The sequence below is a fragment of the Macaca fascicularis genome, chromosome 8 (assembly GCF_037993035.2).
Source record: "Macaca fascicularis isolate 582-1 chromosome 8, T2T-MFA8v1.1".
NCBI classification, from domain to species: domain Eukaryota; kingdom Metazoa; phylum Chordata; class Mammalia; order Primates; family Cercopithecidae; genus Macaca; species Macaca fascicularis.
The window spans coordinates 135,729,466-135,753,992 of record NC_088382.1 but is presented as its reverse complement, the minus strand read 5'-3'; the positions used below and the strand labels follow the sequence as shown (position 1 = coordinate 135,753,992).

The 24,527-nt window shown below is 40.0% G+C and overlaps 1 pseudogene; it reads right to left on the bottom strand.

Moving 5' to 3' along the window:
- Nucleotides 1-15,437: 15,437 nt before the first annotated feature.
- LOC102123858 (lysine-rich nucleolar protein 1-like) lies at nucleotides 15,438-17,060 on the bottom strand (annotated as a pseudogene).
- Between the last annotated feature and the right edge of the window lie 7,467 nt (nucleotides 17,061-24,527).

Sequence of the window (24,527 nt, the reverse complement as noted above, 5' to 3'; positions counted from 1 at the left end):
AGCCAATACAGATTTTTGAACAATGAAGCTTCACAAGATTAAACAAATAGGCCTTCCAATGTCATTTTGTGGACACAGTTGCAAAGTACAGAGTTGGGGCTAGAAACCTGGTCTCCCTTTTTCCCAATTCCACATTCATTCCACCATGCCAGAGAGAATGTAGCTGCATTACTTTATTTTAAGTGCTCAAATGGCACCCATGCCCGTGCTAAAATACTGGTCTGGAAAACAGACCAAACTCACAGGCAAAAGTCCTGTGATGTGAGTATATTATTCACTGATAGATTACGTGGGAAAACAAATAACTGAGTTGAAATTTATGATACAAACTATGAGTTACATCTCTAGCCACTGAGCCCTTGTCAAACAACATTTTATCCGCTAGGCAGCTTGATGTCTGCTAGCTAATATCAATGGCATGGACGACTTCATGAGAAAGAAGGAGAAATGAGTGGGTGGTATAAATAACATGCATGAATTACTGGGTGCTCAATAGATCATGAAGAACAAGCCTTTGTGATATGTGGTGCCCCTCATCTGGAACCACAGGGCAGTCGTAAATGCCATAAATTGACAAATGACTGTAAAATATCCAAGCCGGGGCTTCAAGAAGCCAAACTCGTGAGCTTCAGCAGGTGGGGGTCAAATTTCAGAGTGACAGAGGGCAGCTCACTATCCACTACATGAACTAATCACTGCTTCCTTCCTTGTACTTCCTACTCCAGCATCCCCAAAGTGACTGCTGTTTCATAGACAGTATTCACGTTCATTTCATCTTCTGTTTATGCCGTCCCCCTGCCTAAAATACTCGCTCCTGTCACTGCAGCCAGAGACCCCTCATGCTTTAAGATTCAATTTAAGCATCATTTTTCCAATAAGCTTTCACTCCCCACCCAGGTTAGTATCTTAATCCGCACTTTCCTATTGTTTTGTGTATACTATCTCACTGCACTTATACTAACAAAATATTCTTACAATTATCTTTATATTTTAGACTTCTCTGCTAGACTCTGAACTCCCCAAAGTCAAAGAACCTATTTTTTTTTCTTTCTAAATTCTTAGTACCTAGCATACTAACTAAATACCAATGACTCTCAAGCTTTAGCATCCATTTGAATCACTCAGAGGGCTTCCTGGGCTGCATTCCTAAGTTTCTGATAGATCTGTGGCAGGGCCCAACAACTTGTATTTCTAACAAGTCCCCAGGCAATGCTGATGCTGCTGGTCTGGGGACTCACTCTGAAAACCACAGCAATATACCATAGTTAGTTTTCACTTTACACACATATTGCATAAGTGGTTACAAGCTTAGGCTATGAAACCACCCAGAACCTAGGTTTAAATAATATAGCTCTTTGAGCAAGAGGACGCTGGACAAGTGACTTCAGCTCTCTGAGCCTCAGTCTCCTTCTCTAAATAATGTGTGCAATAAAAAAATACTAAAGTACTTCCCATGATGCTCCATGTAACATAAAGCTCCTGGAATTCTGAGCTGGAGGAAGAAATAGTAGAAGGAAAAATGAGGAAAAAAAGGCAAAATACAATAGTCCGATAATCCCCAAATGAGGACCAGCCACACACACAGAGCTCAGCAATGAGTTTAATTAAATACCACACACATTTACTTACTGAAGGATGCTATTTCCTTAACATAAACAGATAAGAGATCAGTGATGTATGACAGTCCCCAGGCTGCTGAGAAGAATCTGTTCTGAATTTTTTACATCAATCAAGCGATTCATATACACCACCTCTTCAGCAAATGGCTTGCAGAATTGAGTCTGTGGGTTTTCCACCAGGGCTCCCCACCAAAGCCCTCTCATTAATAGATAATCAGCTTCTACTGATCTGCTCCTAGGCTTCCTTCCAGAGCAGCTGTTTCCCCCTGTGCTGTGATTAAAGCTCTGTTAAGATTAATGAAAACAGATTTGTGTTGCTCCTTTTCTCATTAACCTTATTATAATGTTTTGTCCCCAAGAAACACAATTCTTACAAAAATATATTTGTAAAAGTTTGAAAACTTGTTTTAACCTAGGCTGGCTTGACAATTATCAACAATTGAATGCAAAGTAGTTGACTTATTCAATCTTCAAATTATGGGTTTGATAGGAGGTGATTGTCCATTGTCCAACCAACGATTTTTCCTGAATGAAGAGACGGAAATTTCAGAAAATAATAGCATCAAACAATTAAACTCTTGCTGTATAAAGTCAGGCACCATGACTTGTGTCCAATAATCTTTTTTTTTTTTTAATTTGAACTTCACAACTCTAGTAGGTAGTGTCTATGAATATGCCTGCTTCACAGATAGAAATAGTGAGTCTCAAAAACTTCTCATGTCTTGCTGAAGTTTGTATAGGTGATAAGTGAAAGACTTGAACTTTTATTCCAGAGATACAAAGCCTGTGCTCTAAAACCATGCCTCTTAAAGCTTAATTTGCACAGGACATATTTTAAAATGCAGCTTTGATTCAGAGGGTCTGGGATGGGGTTGAGATTTTGCATTTCTCACAACTCCCAGGTGAAGCCTATGGTCATCTCCAGAGAGTACCTTTGGATACCACATCTTATACTTTACAGAAAAGTGGTTTTTCTCTTCCATTGGGTCAATAAACTCCATCTTCTTTCCTGATGATCAGAGCTTCCAAATTCTCTTTTGACTCCCAACTTGGATTTGATAAACATTATTGAATTATCTAATCCATGCAAAGCTTCCTTCTAGATCCTGGATGGGAGACACAAAAATCTTAAATTAAAACGTAATAATCATCTGTTACTCTGGAGTACTTAGAGTCCAGAAGAGACACACTCATACTTTCAATGATAGACTGAAAATCGTCTCTTGATTCTACATTAGATTTGAGTTACACTGAGATGAGGGAGGCTTTACTCTTTTTTTTTTTTTTTTTTTCTGAGATAGGGTCTGGCTTTGATGCACAGTGGTGTGAGCTCAGATCGCTACAATCCCCACCTCCCGAGTTCAAGCAATTCTCATGTCTCAGTCTCCTGAGTAGCTGGAATTACAGGCACCCACCACCACGTCTGGCTCATTTTTGTATTTTTAGTAGAAACAGAGCTTCGCCATGTTGGCCAAGCTGGTCTTGAACTCCTGACCTCAAGTGATCCATCTGCCTTGGCCTCCCAAAGTGCTGAGATTATAGGCAGGAGCCACTGCACCTGGCCAATGGAGGATCCACTCTTAAAATAGCAAATAAGTCCTATGCAATTAGACCAGTGTAGATCACAGGTCATCTGGAAAAGTCACCAAAGAGAGTGCAGTGCTCACCTGAAGTCTTCCATAAGTCTTCACTAAGCCCATAGATCACAAATATTTTCTTCTCATGGATTCTCAGGGCACTAGGCTTCTGCTCAGTAAGGGTCTTGCCAGTGTTCCACAAGAGGTTCCTTCAGATTAGGACAGTGGTTCTCAACCTAGGGCAAATTTTATCCCCCAGGGAATAGTTGACAATGTCTGGAGACATTTTGGCTGTTATAACTTGGAGGGTCCTATTAGTATCTGATGGAGAGAGGCCAGAGATGCTGCAACACTCTTTTACAATGCATATTACAAGCTTTGCCTCTCCCACCTCCTGACCCCCTTACCCCTGCCAAAGTATTAAGAGTGCTGTTAAATAAATCCTGCACTGCAGCCTTCCCTCTGGGTTGATAAGTCAAAAGGATCTGGAGCTGCAACAGGGATATCAGCAGTTTAGGCATTTGTGCTCATTTGAAACTATTTCTACTGGAAGGCCAAAGTGAGCTTTCCAGTAATTTATCAGGTACTTTGATTTTCTGGGGCTACTTGCAGCTTCTCTAGCCAAAACTGAGCAATAATCTATCAGAATTCTACTCCAAGAAGGGATTAAAACCCAGTGTAGGAAGTCGGGAAAGAGTTGAGAGTAGGATGAGAGTTGGGGTGGGGGACATCTGAGCTGAATCCTAGAGAATAAGCAAAGTTAGTATGAGTGGAAGGGGCACCCCATATACAAAGGCCCAGGTTAACCTGACATGATTGAGAAACTGCAGATTATTTAATATGACTGGAATAAAGGAATGGTGAGAAATAAGATGTGAATATTGCTGAGGACAGATCAGAAAGCTCTTCATGTCCAAGCAAAGATCTTAGATTTTACCCTCAGACCAGTAGAAAGTCAACAAACACTTCAGTTATGCAAACTTCTGTTCTTTCTCTGCAAACCTACTAAGAAATCTAATACCTACCTCTACTCTGGAAATATATCCCTGCCTGCTATCTCCAGTTTCTTCTTCAAGAATTGTAGATCTTCCCTAGAACCTCTGCACAGTGTGAACCACCGCCCCCCCCCCACCGCCCCCACTCCACCCAATTGTGGGTTGCCTGCTTAGACTTAGAAGTATTGTTTGTTTTGGATCTCAGTTAGTTTGTCTTAATATCTCTCTGACTGCCTGTTTCTGTGCCTCCCTGGGCATTGTGCCTTTCCATACAGGCTGATCTCTGTCTCTACACCATCTCCTGAGGCATCTGTCATTCTCCTCAAACTTTGACCTGCTTCACCTGACTTATTGAACTTCAGCCAGCCAAATCTCCAACCCTCCCTAGGGTGACCAGATGTTCTAGTTTGCCTGAAACTGGCGGGGTGCCAGGAAATGGGACTTTTGGTTTTAAATCTAGAACAGTCCAAGGCTAACCAGGATGAGTTGGTCACTCTACTCCACATCCTACAACTTGCAACTAGCCAAGTTCACCTAGTTCTAAGGCCAGGAGTATTTCCAGTTAATCCTTGCTTTTCCTGCAATGTTTAGTTCAGGAAATTCTGAGTTTGCAAATAGCTTGTAAACATCATCACCTCCCACCCCATCTCTTCTTCTCAAACTGGCGATGCTACCAGGCAAAGTTATAATTAATTAACCACAAAAGCAAGGTGAGGATAATCATAAACAGCTTTAAACCCAGCCTGGGGGAATCAGGTGTCAATGGTTCAGAAAGATATGCAGCAGTGTGCAGATTGTGATAACATTTCCCTAAATGCATTTATAAAATGCTGGGGGTTTTTTTCTCTGTCTTGTCCTTTATTTTTTACTTAGAAATAATGTGTAAGTCTCAGCATCACTTTCAGCCTTGTTACATTGTTCCAACGCCTACAGCTATTTGTACTCCAACTGCTCCATTGCAGCTAAACTTTGTTTACATATTTCAATTTTCAGATGAGTCAGCCTCAGGCAGATTTGTTCTGTTACCTGAATTCCCAGCCCTGTCTTCTGCCATTTCTGGGAATACATTGGAGTCTGACCCAGCAGTGGGCACAGAAACATGCAGGTGCAGAAATACTAAAGACGAAAAGCTCACTGTAGCTTTGCAACAGCTAGAAGATATTGAACTGAAATCTGAAATGCATTAAGGTAACAAATTTGAAAATGCTCATTTCATTCCTATGCCCTTCACCTCCCAGGTATTTTCTCATTGACCTTGGGCCGTTTGAAGCAAGCTGATTCCAGGCATATGTGCAAAAAAGAGCCCCATAATAAAGTATGTGTGAAAATGGTTGTAGCTTTGGCCAGCACATGGGAAGCAGATGTTTTCCAAAAGAATTGATGGCATCGCAGGCCCATCACAATCTGGCCACAATCTGCCTTCCCAGACGCATCAGCCCCCACCCCCATACATGTTATACTCAGCCACACAAAATGATTCTCCTAATTCCATTATGCCTTTTCATGCCTCCATTCTTCTTTGCATTTGCTATTTTCATAGTTCAGAATCCTCTATGATCTCCTTTTTTCTCATTTTCTCATGCCCATTGATTTTTTAGGATCTCGTTCAAATGTCTTCCCTAACGGCTTTCTGAAATCCAGCGAGCAATTATTTATTCAGGCCTCTTTGCTTCCTTACCATGTTGAACATGCTTCTGTCTATCAGGCCCCAACAGAGCCTTTAGCCCCGGAATCTGTGCCATCTGGGTATGTCTGGGAGCTCCTAGAGTTAGGATACATCAATAAATGGAAGTATTACATGGTGGTGAGTCTGTGGTCCTGCCTACTCAGGAGGCTGAGGTGGGAGGATGGCTTAAGCCCAGGAGTTCAAAGCTGCAGTAAAATATGACCACATCACTGCACTTCAGCCTGGGCAAAAGAGTGAGACCCTATCTCTAAATAGTAGTAGCAGTAGTAGTAGTGATAAGGAAGTATTAGCATAAGGAACCTGAAGCTCTATGTGAAAGGGTAAGTATTGCTACTCTGGGACTGACAGCTAACTCAGTATCTAAGATTCCTTGGAAGCTGGAAATGTTTCCCCCTTTAACCTAAAAGTCAGTTGAGGTAGCTTATATTTTTGCTTCCTCAGCACTCTTTCCCATGCCTCTTCTTCCAGTATCAGCTAGACCTTGTCCCTGCCACAGTAGTAGTCATGGCCAGAGAGGCTTGGCCAAGCACAGAACTCCTGTCTTGGCAAATAGTTATTGGCCCAGGGGATGGCCCATGACCCAAAGAGTCCATCAGAATTTTTTTCTGGGAGTGATACGTAAACAGTAGGAGGAGACACTGAAGAGGCTGGTTCAGAGTGTGAAAAAAGAAGTTAAAGGCTCAAACCAACTAATGCTGCAGAAGTTAAAAGCTGTTGCCATGGTAATATAGTGACAGGAACAGCAAGAAGACAAGGAACAAGTTCCTTTTCCCCAAAATTCTGTCTTTCTGTCTCCCTGGAGTGCCCCTCTGGCAGAACCTAACAGGAAGCCAGATGGCAAAGAGAGCATTTAGGTCGCAGACTTCTAGCTCTGAGCACCTTTTATTTGCCATATTCTGAACTACAAGTCAGGCATAGATATTGACTGCTATCCTCAAGATTCTCATAATCTAATAGAGGAGATAAATGATAAAGATAGAATATAAGTACAGTCTGTATAAGAGCCTAGTGTAATGGGAACACAGTCCTGGGGCCCCTACCCCAGGCTGAGCCAGGGGGCTCAGATAGGGAATTTCTAAAGTAATCTACATTGGAGACTAGAGGAAGTTTCACCAAAGTGGATGGTGGGAATAAAAGATAAGAAGAAAGAACTGAGACTTTTTGGATCTCAAATTTGACTGCATTTGAGAATCACCTGGAAGCTTATAAAAACCTCAATGCCCAGGTCTCTTCCTAGACTAATGACATAAGATTCTCTTGAGGTCGGATCCGGTATTTTAAAAAAATATTCCAAATGATTCCAATGGGCATCAAATATTTGAGAAATATAAAGTTGACTGAGCTTGAGGACAAATTGCATATATGGTGAAGAAGAGGAAAGAGAGTTCAAGATCTCTCTTTAGTTTCTGGCCTAAGCAACCCTGTAGAGAGCAGATGGTGAGATAAATGTTTCTAGTATAATCATATATTGTTTTGTCATTTCCAAGGTGCCCTGTACATGTGTTATGTAAATAGAAGCTACTTAAGAAATTTTATTGGATACATTACTTCCCTTGATCAGAGGGGAAGGCATAATAAGCAGGGTTTTAGACAGATATGGCAAGTGCTACCAGCAAGTTCTCAGTAAAGGTTTGAAAGAAAATCAGTAGTGATGTGATGGCTGTAAGTGACGAATCTAATGTGTATGGGTAGCGGACATAAGTAAGAAGCATACCTACATTAAACATCCTCAAACATCCTTTCAGCAGGGCAATTTTCAACCAGAACTAATGCTTTTCAATTGGAACTAATACTAATGCTTAAATATGATACTTAAAATAATTATTTATAAAAATCATTAAAAATAAGTTAAGCTAGGCTCTTGTGTGTTAATGATTACTGCCATTCACCAGATATTTCCAGATCTGCCTTTTACCAGGTACATGGTAGAAGTATGATTCCTGGCCCCTTTATGTTTTCCAGGGTCACGTGACCAGTTCTGTCAAATAACTTGATCTCAAATTCCTGGCCTCAAAAGATCTTCCTGCCTTGGCCTCTCAAAGTGCTGGGATTCCAGGTATGAGCCACCATGCCTGGTATGCCCAATTACTTGAAAGTGGAAGTGACTCTAGGCCACAGCATCCAATTGCCAAGCACTTACCAAATTAATTATAAGATTCCTCAGGGCTCTTATATCTCTCTGGCAGAATAACCAACAAAATCAAAGATGGTGGCTTCTGCGTCAACCTGGTTTCTTAAGCAACTAGGGTATGTCCAACCTTTGAGGGCCATGAGCTAAAAGTAAATCCTTTAACAACCAGGTTGATCTGAAATTAACCAGCAACCAGGTTGTTTGTTATGGCAGCATAAGAGCCAGTCCTGATTGATACACACTTTAACCCAGGAAGATTTCTCCTTCTAACTCCCTGGTCCTTATTTTCTATGTTTACTCAATGAGAGATGCCATGTCTGTCCTTAGGATGCCTCTTTTACATTGTGCAGCTTCATGGATCTTCAGATGCATTTTACTCCTATCTCCAATTAGAATACAGACTCCTTCAGGGCAAGAACTGATCCCAAATAAATTATGCAACGTCTCTGAGCCACAGTTTCTTAACCTGTTAAATGGAAATATTTAAAAATTCCTCATAGCTATTCAGGAGCGTTAAGATGGGCACACATAGAATATCAACCACAGAACCTAATAGAAAATAAACAATCAAAAATTACTGTCTGATTTGCTTTCCTTCCGTTCATCTTTGTAGTCCCGACAAAATTTAGCACATTGCTAGCTCAAAAATTATAGTTATTCACTGAATACCTACTATGTGCCAAACCCTAACTAGATGTTATTTTAACCCTTATTAAATATGTATTATTATATGTAACTGCGTTTCCATTTTTATGGGCAAGAATATTGAACCTCAAAGAGATTAAATGTAATAAATAACTTGCTCAAATGGAAAGAGCTAGTATTCAAATATGTTGTATCTTCAAAACCTCTGCTTGTTCTCCCACAAAGCACACTGCTTCGTTTAGTTGTTATATAGGAATCAATGTGGTTTGAGACTACAAAAGTAATACACTTTATCTATCTACTTACGTATTGTTATAACATTCCTCATTTCTAAGAAGCTATTGAATGTAAGATCCATTATTAATTTATCTTTCAAAAGGAAACACTAACATCAAATGTAGATATGGATTTTTAAGTTTATCTGAATTTCAGATATTTGAGATGAAAGGAAAAAATAGGGTAGTTAGAACTGATTAAATATCTCGATATAAATAGAGATAAGGTGAGGCACTATATCAAAATGACACTTCACTTATATGTTAATGCCTGAAATACTCAAAACAATGCTGGCAAAAGGTGTCACTGTTCCCAGTTACAGTTGGAAAAATAGAGACACAAGAGGACCTGAGGAGAGGCAGCCCCAGCAGGCATGTCAACTCTGTCTTCATATGTTAGGCGGAGTTGGTGCCTATTTGTGCAGAGTGATTTGGGATTTCAGAGTTACTGGTCAGTCTCTTTAAAACACTTTCTCATCTGCCTTTAGATGAAGTCAACTATGAGATAGTTCCTGAAACTGTGTGATTTACTGTCCTGAGTACAGCAGGGTAGAAGTTCCCCAGGGAAACGTGCATGCAGAGCAAGGGAAGGAGTGTGTCTCTTCCTCACCTTCCTCCCCAGACACCCACCACTGTACCAGGCAAAGTGCTCTCACTGTGGTGTGTACAAAGCTCTGCAAGGTAAGATACAGGTTGGCTTGGGGAGTGCCAGGGATAGCAGTTTCCTGAGTCTCACAAGAGAAGAAAAGAAACTCAGGTGGGGCACGGTGGCTCATACCTGTAATCCTAGCACTTTGGGAGGCCAAGGCAGGCAGATCACTTGAGGTGAGGAGTTCGAAACCAGCCTGGCCAACATGGTGAAACCCTGTCTCTACTAAAAATACAAAAAAAAAAAAATTAACCAGGCGTGGTGGCAGGCACCTGTAATCCCAGCTACTCAGGAGGCTGAGGCAGGAGAATTGCTTGAATCAGGGAGATGGAGGTTGCAGTGAGCCACGATCGTGCCACTGCATGCCAGCCTGGGCAACAGAGCAAGACTCTGTCAAAAAGAAAGAAAGAAAGAAGAAAGAAGAAAGGCCGGGCGCGGTGGCTCAAGCCTGTGATCCCAGCACTTTGGGAGGCCGAGGCGGGCGGATCACAAAGTCAGGAGATCGAGACCACAGTGAAACCCCGTCTCTACTAAAAATACAAAAAATTAGCCGGGCGCGGTGGCGGGCACCTGTAGTCCTAGCTACTCAGGAGGCTGAGGCAGGAGAATGGCGTGAACCCAGGAGGCGGAGCTTGCAGTGAGCCGAGATCGCGCCACTGCACTCCAGCCTGGGCAACAGCGTGAGACTCCGTCTCAAAAAAAAAAAAAAAAAAAAAAAAGAAGAAAAAGAAGAAAGAAAGAAAGAAAGAAAGAAAGAAAGAAAGAAAGAAAGAAAGAAAGAAAGAAAGAAAGAAAGAAAGAGAGAGAGAGAGAAAGAGAAGGAAGGAAGGAAGGAAGGAAAGAAGGAAGGAAGGAAGGAAGGAAGGAAGGAAGGAAGGAAGGAAGGAAGGAAGGAAGGAAGGAAGGAAGGAAGGAAAGAAGGAAGGAACTCTGGCCTTTATAAAAGCAAATTGAAGCTACAGACAATTTGGCACCAGGGAAACAAAAAGATCAAAGACCCTGGATGCCAAGAATTTGATGATATCAAGGGGCTGTGCTAATAAAATGCTTCAACATAGAGCAAGGACCTTTACAAGTTAGGGGTGTACTATCTGCCCCTATTCCTTTCCAAGACGTTCTAATGATGTCCTGTGCTAGAAATGTCTATGAACTAAACAGAGGAAAGCTTTCCAGCTGACATAAGACAGTCTTACCTGGCAATAAAGTTTTTAAGCTCAACCATTTTGACTTCTGAGAAATTAATTAATGAAGCTCATGTCAGCCGAGCCACAAGCTCAATTGTCTACAAGGCATATGGATCTATTTTTAACTGGCTGCATGGAATAAAACTGCCTTCCAAGTGATGATTAGCTAATGTAATATAGAACTCATTGCTGACTCTTACTTGTCCAAAGTCCTGCTGGATACAGCCAAGAATCTCCTAAAGGGTATGCTAGCCACACAGTTTACCAGAATGACTGAAATATATCCCCAGTTTAGACTCAATCAACTTGGAAGCCTGTACCTGAGTGCATCTGATAAATTCCTTAGGGGATTATTTTTACTGCCTTGCCCTTTTACTGAACTGTCTTTGTGGCAGACCATCAAACTCTATTGAGGGTGGCTATAAGAAGACACAGCTCACAGTACTCCTTCCTGAGTCTACTGAGAGGGTGTTGTTGAGCACATCAATCATTACATCACGTACTGTATTCTTCTGAGGATCCTGGGGAGAAATTTCTGTCTGCTCCCAGCAATAAGAATAGAACAAATCTATTTATATCTTATAAATACTGTGAACTAAGTAACAGGCAGAGTTTTTAAAATTTCCTTTTCGTTGCCAATTCTTATAAAATAACTTTTGGAACATAATAAGTATTTATGATATGCATATTTAGTCTCATCCTTGCTATTCTTAGGTCCTGCCTTGTTTCTCTTTATTCTTTTGCCCCTAATTTTAATCTATTATATCTTGCTCTGTATTATGCAAGTTACCTTAAATCTCTTTTGCAACAAAATTGGGGTTCTTAAATAGATTTATCATGTTGGGCTGATGCTGGTATTCTAATCAGATCCATTCCTTCCTCTTTAAAGTGTTTTTTATTTGTGTGTGTGTATTTTTTTTACAAAATTCTCTTATTTAAATGAAAATAATTCCGGACAGGACTGTGTGAGATAACATATTAAGCTGTCATCAGATACTTATACCTCATTTTCTATTATCTGAAGAAAGAGATATCTGGTTGGGACTCTATTTATGTAAAATTGAATGAGGGGGAGAAAATAGAAAAAAAATGGCTTTATAACAAAACAGAGTAACAACGTTCAAGGTCTATCAGATCAGAATAATAGGATAACACCAAGAAATTAGAAGTTAATTGAGTCATATGCCATGCCTTTCATTTTAGTCCAAATAACCAATTGTCCAAATTGAGAATGAGAGAGCGTCATTTAACCAGAGTTCAGATGGAAAAAAGATCTAAGAAATTTGGATGATTACTAGTTAACTATCTGAGTCAAATTTGTCATCACTAATTATAATGCTTTGAAGTCTTAAGCAGGAGTCATAGAAGACCCATACCAAGTTCATGGTAAGGTAATGACCTTAGGGTAAATTCAGCATTGATTAATGCACATCTGGAAAAAGGAACTAGGTCAGGATAACTTTTTTTTTTTTTTTTTTTTTTTTTAAGATGGAGCTTTGCTCTGTCACCAGGCTGGAGTGCAGTGGTGTGATCTCGGCTCACTTCAACCTCCACCTCCCAGGTTTAAGCAATTTTCCTGTCTCAGCCTCCTGAGTAGCTGGGACAACAGGTGCGTGCCACCATGTCCAGCTAATTTTTTTTTTTTTTTTTTTTTTTTTAGTAGCCGGGGTTTCACGATGTTGGCCAGGACAGTCTCAATCTCTTGACCTCATGATCCACCCACCTTGGCCTCCCAAAGTACTGGGATTACAGGTGTGAGCCACCATGCCAGGCCCAGGATAACATTTTAAGAGGAACATTAACTATCTGGAATTTGGGACAATGGTAATACATATGTTAAAAATACTGGAAACCAGGCCATGTGGAGAATTATTTAAAGCATAATGTTGCAATACAGTGAGATAGAACATGGTTTTGGAGTTAAACCCACCTGAGTTCAAGTATTTGTTACCACTTGCTAGCAACTTGAATTAAGTTTCTTCTATCTGACTCTGTATATATAGTGTGAATGTATTTAACAAATTACTTTTCTTCTGGGGAGGAGGGAGCAAGACACAGAAGACACAGAGGTCCATGTAGAATCATAAGAAGGTAAAGAAGGAAATAATTCAAGAGACTACACACAGCCTAAAAGTAAAGAAACATCTAAAATTATATTAGAAAGGTAGTAGGAAGTATAATCTGTGTGAAATTAAATTCAAAATATATATACAAAGTGAGCTAACTGGGTTTTAGAAAACAGATTTTGGTGGTTAGTATATCATACATATACATGACATTTTTATCATCTTAAGGAAAAACTAGACTATCACATTTGTAATAGAGTCAAAAGCAGAAATTTATTATCACAGCGACTTGCAGAATTAACCATTGTAGGCATAGTGAAAAGGAAAGGAGTTGAGTTCAAATCCACACACTGTAACTGACTAGTTATGTGACCTTAGGCAACATTAACTCCATTTAACTTCACTTTTTTCAAATGTAAAATAAGAAGTATAGAAGTTGATCCCTGCCTAGCTTACAGGATTGACACATAACTTCACGTAAAATCATATTTGTGTTTTGTAAAGTATAATATCCTACAAAACTTTTATTTTCATCATGACTGGTATGATTAAATATGAAATTACATAGTAATCAAAGGGATTGAGAGTGTGGATGGGCCTCAGCATGAGTTCTCACACTCCCAGAGAAAAGCCCTTGTCTTCAAGAGGCATGTATTAATAGTAGTAATCACAGAAACAGAGAGAGCTATAAGTGCCGGGAAGATTCCATTTTCAGCCCTTGGCAGTTAATATAGGAATTACTCTTAGAATGCTGCATTTGCTTGGAAATAGGTAGAGATAGATAGATAGATAGATAGATAGATAGATAGATAAATAGATGACAGATAAGTAGAGCGATAAATAGATTAGATGGATACAAGATAGCTGATAGACAGATGATAGGTTATTGATAGGTGTATTTATACATTTTCATGTTGCTACAAAGACATACCTGAGACTGGGTAATTTATACAGAAAAGAGGTTTAATTAAGTTCCACATGGCTGGGGAGGCCTCAGCAAACTTGCAATCACGGTGAAGGGGAAGCAGGGGAAGCAGGCATGTCTACATGGCCTGCAGGTGAGAGAGAGCATGTGAGAGCACAGGAAAATCTACCACCCATTAAACCATTAGATCTTAAGAAAATTCTCTCACTCTCATGAAAACAGCATGGGGGAAACTGACCCCATAATCCTATTGCTTCCCTCACTAAACACACAGGGATTACAGGTCTCTCTCTCCACATGTGGGGATTACAATTGAGATGGAGATTTGGGTGGGGACACAGAGCCAAACCATATCAGTAGATAGACAAATAGATGAGATAGTAGATAGATAGAAGACAAATGATAGAGGTAGATAGTTGAGATAGTAGAAAGGCAGAAGACAACTGATAGGTAGATAGATGATAGGTACCTATAGATAGGTCGGTAAATAGATTAGATAGACATATAAATAGATGATAGATGTTAGGTCGATAGATAAATAGATTAGATAAATACATAGATTATAAATAGAAGATACATGATATTAGTGTGATAAGTGTATTAGTCCATTTTCACATTGCTACAAAGACATACCCAAGACTGGGTAATTTATAAAGAAAAGAGCTTTAATTAAGTCACAGTTCCACATGGAAGCTCCACATAAGTAGATAAATGGTGGATAGTTAGATACACGATAGCTAGTTAGATAGATAAGACTTTGGGGGTGAGATAACTGACAGGTGCATTCCTATTAACTGGAAAGCTTTTGTTTTTATGGATAGAAGAATGCAGTGAGGCTTTCATTTTGAAAGTACATGTTATAATAATGCAATATTTTATATAAAGGAAGTGAGCAATTTGGATGTCCATGCTTTAAACAGGGTGAGGAGAGAATCTAAAGCAGTGGCTGGATCAGAAAGTAACTTGCAACAGCTGAATATTTGATATTATTTGATAGTTTGTGGTAAGAAAGAAAAAGAAAAGAAATGACCCTTCCCCCAAGATGTCCACTTAATCCCCAGAAACTGAATATGGTATATATATGGCAAAAAGGGATTTAGGGTTGCAGGGAGAATTAAGGTTGCTAATCAACTGATCTGAACATAAGAAGATTAACTGGGATTATCTGGGTGGGTCCCATGGAACCTCAAGGATTCCACTCTGTAAGAGGAAGAAGGATCACACAGAAGGAGATGCAAGGTGAAAAGGACTTGACCTTGTGACTAGCTTTGAAGATGACGAGAGGAGGCTGTGAGTCAAGGAAATACAGGTAGCCCCTAGAAGCTGGGAAGTGCCTTCAGACTACAGCTAGGAAGCAAACAGGGACTTCAGTCCCACAGCCACAAGGAGCTGAATTCTGCCAGTCGGAATGAGCAAGAACATGGATTCTCCCCTCAAGCCTCCAGAAAAGAATACAGCCTACAGTCAGCACTTTAAGTCCCATGCAACCTATAACAGATTTCTGACCTACAGAGCTTTAATGTCATAAATATGTGTTGTTTTAAGTCATGAAGTTTGTGGTAGCTTTTTATGACAGTCATTGAAAACTAATACCTGGTCTTTTTAGCAGAATAACGAGCACCCAGTAATGTGTCATTCATGCATATCTTTATTTTTTTTAGGAGGCGGGACAAAACTCCAGAGTTTAATTTTCCAGCATGACTGACTTGGAAGTGTTCCTGTCAATATAAAAGAACTTGTTGGGGGCGATGGAGAGGATGAAGCCGGCTCCATGGCTGTACTTCCAGCTCATGGCCCGGTCGTGGTCCTTCTGCAGGTTCTGCTGCAGGCTGTCAGCTGCCTTCTTGCTGAGGGCCATGTTCGGCCTTGCAATAGTGCTGGGGGTGGGGAGACGGCCGAACAAAGGGGACATGTTTGTTTGTTTGTTTGTTTGTTTGTTTGTTTGTTTTGAGACGGAGTCTGGCTCTTTCACCCAGGCTGGAGTGCAGTGGCCGCGATCTCGGCTCACTGCAACCTCTGCCTTCCTGATTCAAGCGATTCTCCCACCTCAGCCTCCCGAGTGGCTGGACTTACAGGCGCCCAGCTAATTTTTGTATTTTTAGTAGAGACATGGTTTCACCACGTTAGCCAGGGTGGTCTGGAACTCCTAACCTTGTGATCCACCAGCCGGCACGGACTTTTGAAGCCATCCGTAAGTTTGAGAAATTTCAGTTTCAGTTCCTTGTTCTCAAAACCAGCAGTATCCCACTGGCCAAACTGGTTCCCGTCCGCTTCCTGGTTTCAGAAGCTTCCGTTTTGCCTGACTCGTGATCGACCTCTTCTTGCAAGTCCTTTAGCCTCCCCTGGTCTATGTGCACCTCGTCCATGTTGCCTTTCTTTTCCAACACCACTTCTAAGTCCGTGTCTGTTTCCTTCTTCCAAGGGTCTCCTGCCACCCTATTCTCTTTCCACTTATTTTTTTTTCTTCCTTTTCAGAGCCAGCTCCTCAGTTACCTTCTTCTTGGACTTCATCTTTTTCTTCGCGGGGGCCTTAGGGCCATCTCCTATGGGGATGTATTCCGGGGCCTCAACTTTCACTGGTTTCTTTTTACTTCCTTTACGGGGGCTGCTCTCCAAGGACCTGGCGGGCTTGGAGTGGCCTAGGAGGGCGTCTCCCTCCTGGTGGAATTTTTTTTCCTTCTCCACCTTCCCACTGTGTTCCCTGGGGCTCTTCTGCTTCTGTTTCTGCCCCAAGGCTGCCTGTTCCTCACCCTCCTTCCCCGCTGAGCAAGTGTCCGCAGCAACCCGGCCTCCCAGAACCAAGGATCCTGGACTGAGAAGGCTGTGGGGTCCTCAGCCCCCTTTTCTTGACTTCTTGGGTTTTTTGAGTTTCCTTCCAACCCTGGTTTCCTCCTCACCCTATCTAAGGTCTGGGGAGGTTCTCACCCCAGAGGTATGGGACATGGCCTGAGGTGACTTCTTTTTCTTCTCCCCACTGAGGAACTCCAAGTGGCCAAGCACCTGCTTCCTGGGGCTGGGTGACTTCTCTGTCCATCTGGCACACAGCGTGGTCTCAGGTTCCACGTGCTTCTCGCAAAGGGTGCTGACACCTTCTTTTTCTCCTTTTTCTTCACTAGAGCATCTCAGGTACCTGCCCATGGACTACACTCTTAGAGGGGAATGTGGCTTTTATAGGAGAAACATCAGCAAGGTAATCATCATTGTTTAAAATTGAGTATTGAGTCTCTGGTTCTTTGACCATTTTCTTCTTGTTTTTCTTCTCCGGGAGCCCAAGGCCCAGGTCTACTTTGTGTGTCTTGGTGATCATCCTGGTGGGCCAACCTTCCCCGTCCTTCTTCATGCATATCTTAAAGACTATTCGAAAATAAAATGTTTATTGTGTTACTCAATTTTTATAAGAAGGAGTGCTCATTCAGCTTCCAGACATTCCTAAGGCAAAAGCACTACCTGTTAAGTGTGGTTAAGGGGGCAACTGAAACCTGGGATGCATGTAGTTCAGAATAGCACAAAGACAACCAAAAGAGGGATAGATCTTAGGAGAAGCACTGGAAGAAAATATCTCAAGAAGATGCATCATTTGCCACAAAGAAGTGGATGTAAGAACATGGGCAAAAGTAGGGGAAAACAGGGTATTTTTGGCAGTGTCACTCACGTGGGCAAAGAAATCAAGTGTAAGCAGGGTATAAGGCTAACCAATTATCTCTAGACATGAGATATTTGTGGAATATTAGATGTAAGACAGAAAGAAAATTATTGAAAACCACGAAGGCAAACTTATGAAGTTTCTATTTAAAATTGTGGGCATTTATTGTAAAAGCAGTGGTGGTATTGATAGGAATAATAAAACTAACGTTAAGGGAAAATGATGACATGTAACACTGAGTACTTACTGTTTGTCATAGTATAAATGCTGTATTTACCCATGCAATCCTTTCAACAGCTATTGAAAGATTAACTTCTATTATCACCCTTTTTCACATTGAGCAAAACTGAGACAAAGATAAAGTAACTGCCCCAAATCAAAAGGTAAATAAATGGTAGAACAGGAATTTGAACCCAGATCCTCTATTTCAAGAATGCGTAATCTTACCCACTACATCATAATAGTGCATTGAATATCAATTCCATTAGATACTAGCCTGGGCACTTGACACATATTAAATAATGTCTCACTAATCCTTTTTTTCTAAATTAGAAAACTGAGGCTAAGAGTGGTTAAGCTGTCCAAGATTTTTCAGGTGAAAAAAATGGAATTCCAAGTCTGTAATCGTGACAGAGTACCTATTATTGTACTTGCCCAAGTTGATCTCCTGGTCTCATTTGATCTTCTCACCTTGGCCTCCCAAAGTACTGGGATTATAGGCATGAGTCACCACACCTGGCCCATTAAAAAAAAAAAAAATTAATACAAAGAACTCCAGGAAATGAAAAAGGGAACAAAATCAGATGTGACACAAAGAAAAAAAAAATGGCAAATGGTAGATTTAAAAACCAAAAGGCAAGCCAAAACTGGAAGTATATATTCATGTAACATACATCTGGCATTCAGCTTATAATAAGAATACAAAAACAGTCCCTACATTTAAAAATGAAAAAAGCTGGCCGGGCGCGGTGGCTCAAGCCTGTAATCCCAGCACTTTGGGAGGCCGAGGCGGGCGGATCACAAGGTCAGGAGATCGAGACCACAGTGAAACCCCGTCTCTACTAAAAATACAAAAAATTAGCCGGGCGCGGTGGCGGGCGCCTGTAGTCCCAGCTACTCAGGAGGCTGAGGCAGGAGAATGGCGGGAACCCGGGAGGCGGAGCTTGCAGTGAGCCGAGATCGCGCCATTGCACTCCAGCCTGGGCAACAGCGTGAGACTCCGTCTCAAAAAAAAAAAAAAAAAAAAAAAAAAAAAAAAATGAAAAAAGCAACCAAATAAAAATGGATAAAATACTTGAGTGGGCACTTTAATAAAAATATACAAATGGACAATAAACATATGAAAAATTATTCAACATCATTGGTTATTTGGGAAATGCAAATTAAATGTAGTGAATAATACTTCACACCTGCTTGAATAGCTAAAATTTAAATTTTTTACAAAACCAAATAATGAGGATGTAGAGCAACTGAAACCCTCATCTGTTGTTCATGAGAATATAAAATGGTTTGACAGTTTTTAATATAGTTAAATATATATCTAGCCTATGACCCAGAAATTTCACCCCTAATTATTTACCCATGTGAGCTAAATATATTTATTCACACACTTGTAAAAGAATATTCATAGAAGCTTTACTTAAATTAGCCAACAATTGGAAACAGGCCAAATATTCATCAGCAGGATAATATAATGTACTATTGATATACCCAACAGCACAGATAATCTCAAAAACAATGATAAGAAAAAGAAGCTGCTAAGTTCTTTCTCTTATCACTGTCCCCCAAAGTGTCCCCCAAAGTTCATGTGTTAGAAACTTAATCCTCAATGCAGCAGTGTTGAGAGGAGACACCTATAAGAGATGATTAGGTCATGAGAGCCATGCCCTCAAGGGTGGATTAATAGGTTAGTTATCTTGGGAGTAGGTTTCTGATAAAAGGATGAGTTTGGCCTCCTTCCCCTCTTTCACATTCTTGGCTTGCTTGCCCTTCTGTCTTGCTTCAAAGGATGATGCCGCAATGAGGCACTTGCAAGCCTCATGACCGTGGACTTCCCAGAATCTAGAATACCAAGAAATAAATCTCTGTTCTTTATAGATTACTTAGTTTCATGTATTCTGTTATAGCAACACAAAATGAACTAAGACAAAAGCCATACATGAAAAAGTACGTACTATATGGTTTGATTTATATGAATTTCAAGAAAAGACAAAACTAATAGAAATTAGAAGAGTTGTTGACTGAGGGGTAGATTGACTGATAAGGGCCATGAAGGACCACTTTTGTGTGATTGAAATGTTCTTGACAGTATCTTGACTAGGGTGTTGGATACAAGGCAAATACATTTGAAAATTCAGATTGAATGTCACACATATCATCTATGACTATCATTGTGTGTAAATTTTTCCTCAATCAAAAAATACTGCTCACTCTAGCCCTAAGCTAATGCTAAGTTTACAACACTACAATGGTTAGCTATTTGTAAGGCAATTAATATGCATCAGTTACTGTGTACAGTGTAGGAGTAGAAGGGTGATCAACAACTCAAAGACATACAAAGCACGCAAAAGCACACATGACCTTCTGGTGGGCTTTGCCCTTAGTTACTAAATTCATGGAACTCACATTCTAGTGCAGGAAACAATATTAATCAGAGAACCAAATAATTTAAAATTACCACTCTGATAAGTTACAGGGAGTGTTATTTTGTATTGTAAAAACATATAACACTGGGAATTTAATCAGGGTAATAGCAAAGATTTCCTCAAAAAAGTGACAATTCAGCGGGCATAACCCTTGAGGAAAGAAATCTTTTTTGTTGTTGCAGGGATGTTATCATTGTTTATCATGATTGTTATTTTGCTGGAAATATCTAAAATCAGGAAAACTACCAAATTGGAAGAGTGATACAACAAGATAGATACTTACTTCTCTGATATAGGTAGATATCTGTCCAGCCAGAGAGAATTTGCCTACTCAAGATCCCTTTAAATGCTATGATTTGGATATTTTTATTATACAATGTAGTGAAATGAATTTTTGAAACCCTACATTCATATTCCAACTCTATTATTAAATTCTAGCTCTAAAAAAAAAAGAGATTTAGACAGTAAATCTTCGCAGTATCACATAGTTTGCAATTGCCTGCGTTGGATTGCCTGGGTCAACTCAAGTTTTTATTTAGAGTTGAGTGTGTTGTTTATTCCATGGTCCGGTAAGTGTGTGGTCTCTAAGAGGCAGGGAGATACGTTTATAGAACATAGTCAGCTCCGCCCAGATTCCCTCTGAAGCCACTTACCCGTTCTGTGCACTTAGGCATCAGTTTTGGTGTGCTTTGCTTCTACTGACTTGCATCTGCAGCTTCCTTCAGAGTGCTGCCTACAGACCACTTTAGCCTCCTGGGTTGTAGGCAAGGAAAGCTCAAAACGTCCGGGAGTTTCCTCCTCACCCACCCACCACACACACAGTCCACTGCCAACGACTGACTTTGTGGGAGTATAAAGCTTGGCTGTGTTGCCTCCAGGCTGGAGAAACTTTGATGTGTAATTTATGCCATAGAGCACCCTGTAGGATTGGGCTGGGGCTGGTACTTTGCTAGAAATTGCACCCTTCCCAGTCTTTCCTTCCCCATTCCTTACCAGTTTCTCCTGGGAGCTCTTTTTAAATAAATCACTGGTACATGAATCTCCATGTCAAGGACTGCTTCTGGTGAACCCAGTCTAAGACAGCAGGTCAGAGCTCACCTCCCAGAGGAAAACTGCCTCTGACTCACTTAGCTCTGAGACACGAAGAAGCTAACCATGTACAAGCCTCTCAGTTCTGACAGAGCAGGAATCAGGGTATGTGCTATTTAGCAGATGAACAACTATGTTCATTGATTGTTAAAATTCCCAGATGATCTTTAAGGGAAATTATCTGGTGGACCATTTACACAGAACAGTACCATCAACCTACAAGAAACTGTCAACATGCTCAGTGAGCAAGAGTTACAAATAACCCCAAAACTGAAAGCATCGAAAGCATTTATCCAGTCTACCCTCCTGACTCAGAACATGTTGTGCTAGAACTGTTTAAAGACAAAAGATTCTGCATCCCGTTTAATTAAAAACATTTCACAAAGAAAGTTTTCCCATGACACCACTGCAATCTCCTCATGAACCTAAATTTAGATGTAAGGTATAGAAAAAGGTGAGATAAAGTTTGTTGAGTTTCTTCTATGTACCAGACATTTTCTATGCAATGCCACTTAATCTTCCCAATAATCCTCTTAGCTACCACTAGCCCCACTTTCAACGTGAAAAAATGAGATGCAGAGATGTTGGGTACATTATCTGAAAGTACATAGCTTATAAGCAGCAGACCTGGGGTTTGAAATCAATTGTGTTTGGATACAAAGCTGGTACTCATTCCCATGTATTAATCAGCCAACTCCCTTAACCTGTAGCTGATTGAGATGCACTCAACTATTTTAACAAGTGAGACTTTGTGAAGTATTTCATTGAGAAGGCAACTTCAAATACTGAAAACAGCGAACCATCTAACTAACTGTGAGTTCGGTAATACCAATGAGTGTTATATCATTAGGAGACTCAAGATCAGCAGATCCAGAGCTGCTTCCACAACCCCACAATCTCATGAGAAATCCAGAAACTCTCTGGCTTTCTGCTGTACCATGTTGAGCATGTTGGTGAAGTCTGTCTTCGTGATTGTAAGGTGGTGTTACAATTTCCCAGGTCAAGAGAAGAGACGACAGGGAGAACATGAAAGGGCAGGGTGGTGGTTAGCTCTATGGGGATGTCGCTCATTTATTTCATTACAGAAAATTATTCTTGTAGATTATTTCATAAGTCATTGACTTATGAAATAATTTCAGTGCAAAAGCATCTAGAAAAGTAGATATCTAACAAAAAGAAATGTGTCAATTTTAATTTGTTTTTACCAATGATTTGTTTTACAAGGGTGGGAACATGGCTTCTCGAATAAAATCAGGATTTTATAAAATGAAAAAGAGATGTATAATGATTGAAAGGAATATGCTATATTTGTTATATGCCAAGAAATAGATCAGAAAACCTTATTTTCAGTTCCCTTTCTCCCAGTTCAGGTGTTTCTCAAGTCCCTGGAGACACAGAGAATTGCTCCCTTTCACTAATATGTGGACTGAGTATTCTAAATGGCTGGAGTTTGGAGGAGGCACTAAAACAGTAACGTCTGACTCCTATTTCACTCAATTCTTGACAAGACTGGGGATGAGAATGAAGAAGAGTGATAACAATTGGAAGAGAATTTTCTTCGCTTTCATTCTTTCACAGACACCTGCCCTAATAGCACACACCCCAAATGGACAAAGTCCAGCTCTGCTGAACCGGCACATTAAATGAGTGCAATATTTTTAGTAAGAGCAGTAGCCAAGTCCAATGACAATTCTTTTTCAAACGACAACCCTGGCCTCTAGCAGCTCATCTCTCTTTGCTGCCATCTGGTATCGCCTCATGTGAACTTGACCTGGGTACAGAGGAAGGGACTAGAATCCTTCAATTCTAGGGTCCTACAGAAAGGGACTGAGAGTTAAGCAAACCCAGTTCTGGAAAATGAAAAAATACGGAGAATTGAAGCCCAAAATTTGACATATTGAGATTCTGAGCAATAATAAATGCCCAGTGGGGGGTCGGGGGTTGACCGTAAATAGACTGGCCTTGTCACGCCACCTGAAATTTGAACTTTCTACATGATAACATTCGATTAATCAGAAGGCAGAGGACTCACTATCTTGAGCACCAAATGGCGCACTTTTCATTTTAAGGCCCTTAAGTTTTATATAGATTTATGTAGATATACATAGATATGGTAAGAATAGGAAACACATGTGAAGCAATATCTGTATGCTAGGCTTTGTTGCAAGTCTTTCATCTATATTAACTCATTTAATACTTACAAATACAACAATGTAGGAATGACACTATTATTATCCCCATAACACATATGAAGAAACTGAGGCACAGTGATGTTAAGTAATTCCCCAAAGTTACAGAACTAGTAACTTGTTGAACCAGTAAGCAGGGTTTGAACCCAAGCAGAACCTGTATTGTATCCTACTAGACTACGTGTTTCAGAAGATGAATTTCCCTTAGTATATTTATCCAGCTAGATTTTAACAGGTACCACACCCTGCCACCTGCCACACAAACATGCATTCATACACACACAGCATGGCTATGGCTTGCTTGGTTGGCTAAGCCCTTCCCAAACATATTTACTCAGTAGTCTTTTATTTTCCTAGAAAACATTCAGAGATTGATATTTCACATACTCTACTTTGGGAAAAGCACAGTTTAAAGACAATCTGCAGCACACCCAGATAGGAATAAATCTACTCAGGACTTCAGTCATAAAAGGCTGATTACTTCATCACTCCATTCTACTCTTGATAATATTTCTAAAAGATATCAATAAATAAATTAATAGTAAATAATAATGTTAATATCTGTTTTAAGTGTTTTCTGTATGTCACATATTATTTTAAATTTTTTTCTGTGTGATGTTTTATTTATGCTTCATAAACTCAACGATGTAGGAACTATTATTAATCTCATTTTTTAAATATTAACATTTAAAAACAAAGATGTTAAATAACCAAAGTCTCAAATAATAACAAGTGGTGCCAATATTTTAATTCAGTCAGATTAACTTAGTTTAAATTAAAAGTCCAATTTTTGAAACTCACATAATTTCCTGGAGAGTATTAATTCAAGTCTTCAGACAATGAAAGGACTAACTTAGAATGACTAAACCTACATAGTGAGATTATAATGTTCTGCCTTTTATGAATGAACTATTAATACAAACACATAGAGAGTGAACTTTTAATACTATAGAGTATTTCTCTGGTGTTAGCTTTTAATCTCACTGTGTTAATTAAGAGATGAATTCTCTAGCCAGGTATAGCTACAGGGAAACATTCCTCTCCTTGTTTTTTTTGAGTGATGATTTTTGTTTTGTGCTCTTTGCTGTTGTTTGTATTTTGTACATTTGGGCCAAGTACACAAAATTGAGGTCATTGTACTATTAAGTTCATGGCATATTATCACTTCATCATCAAAATTCTTGCCGGGGGTTTTATTTTATTTTGCT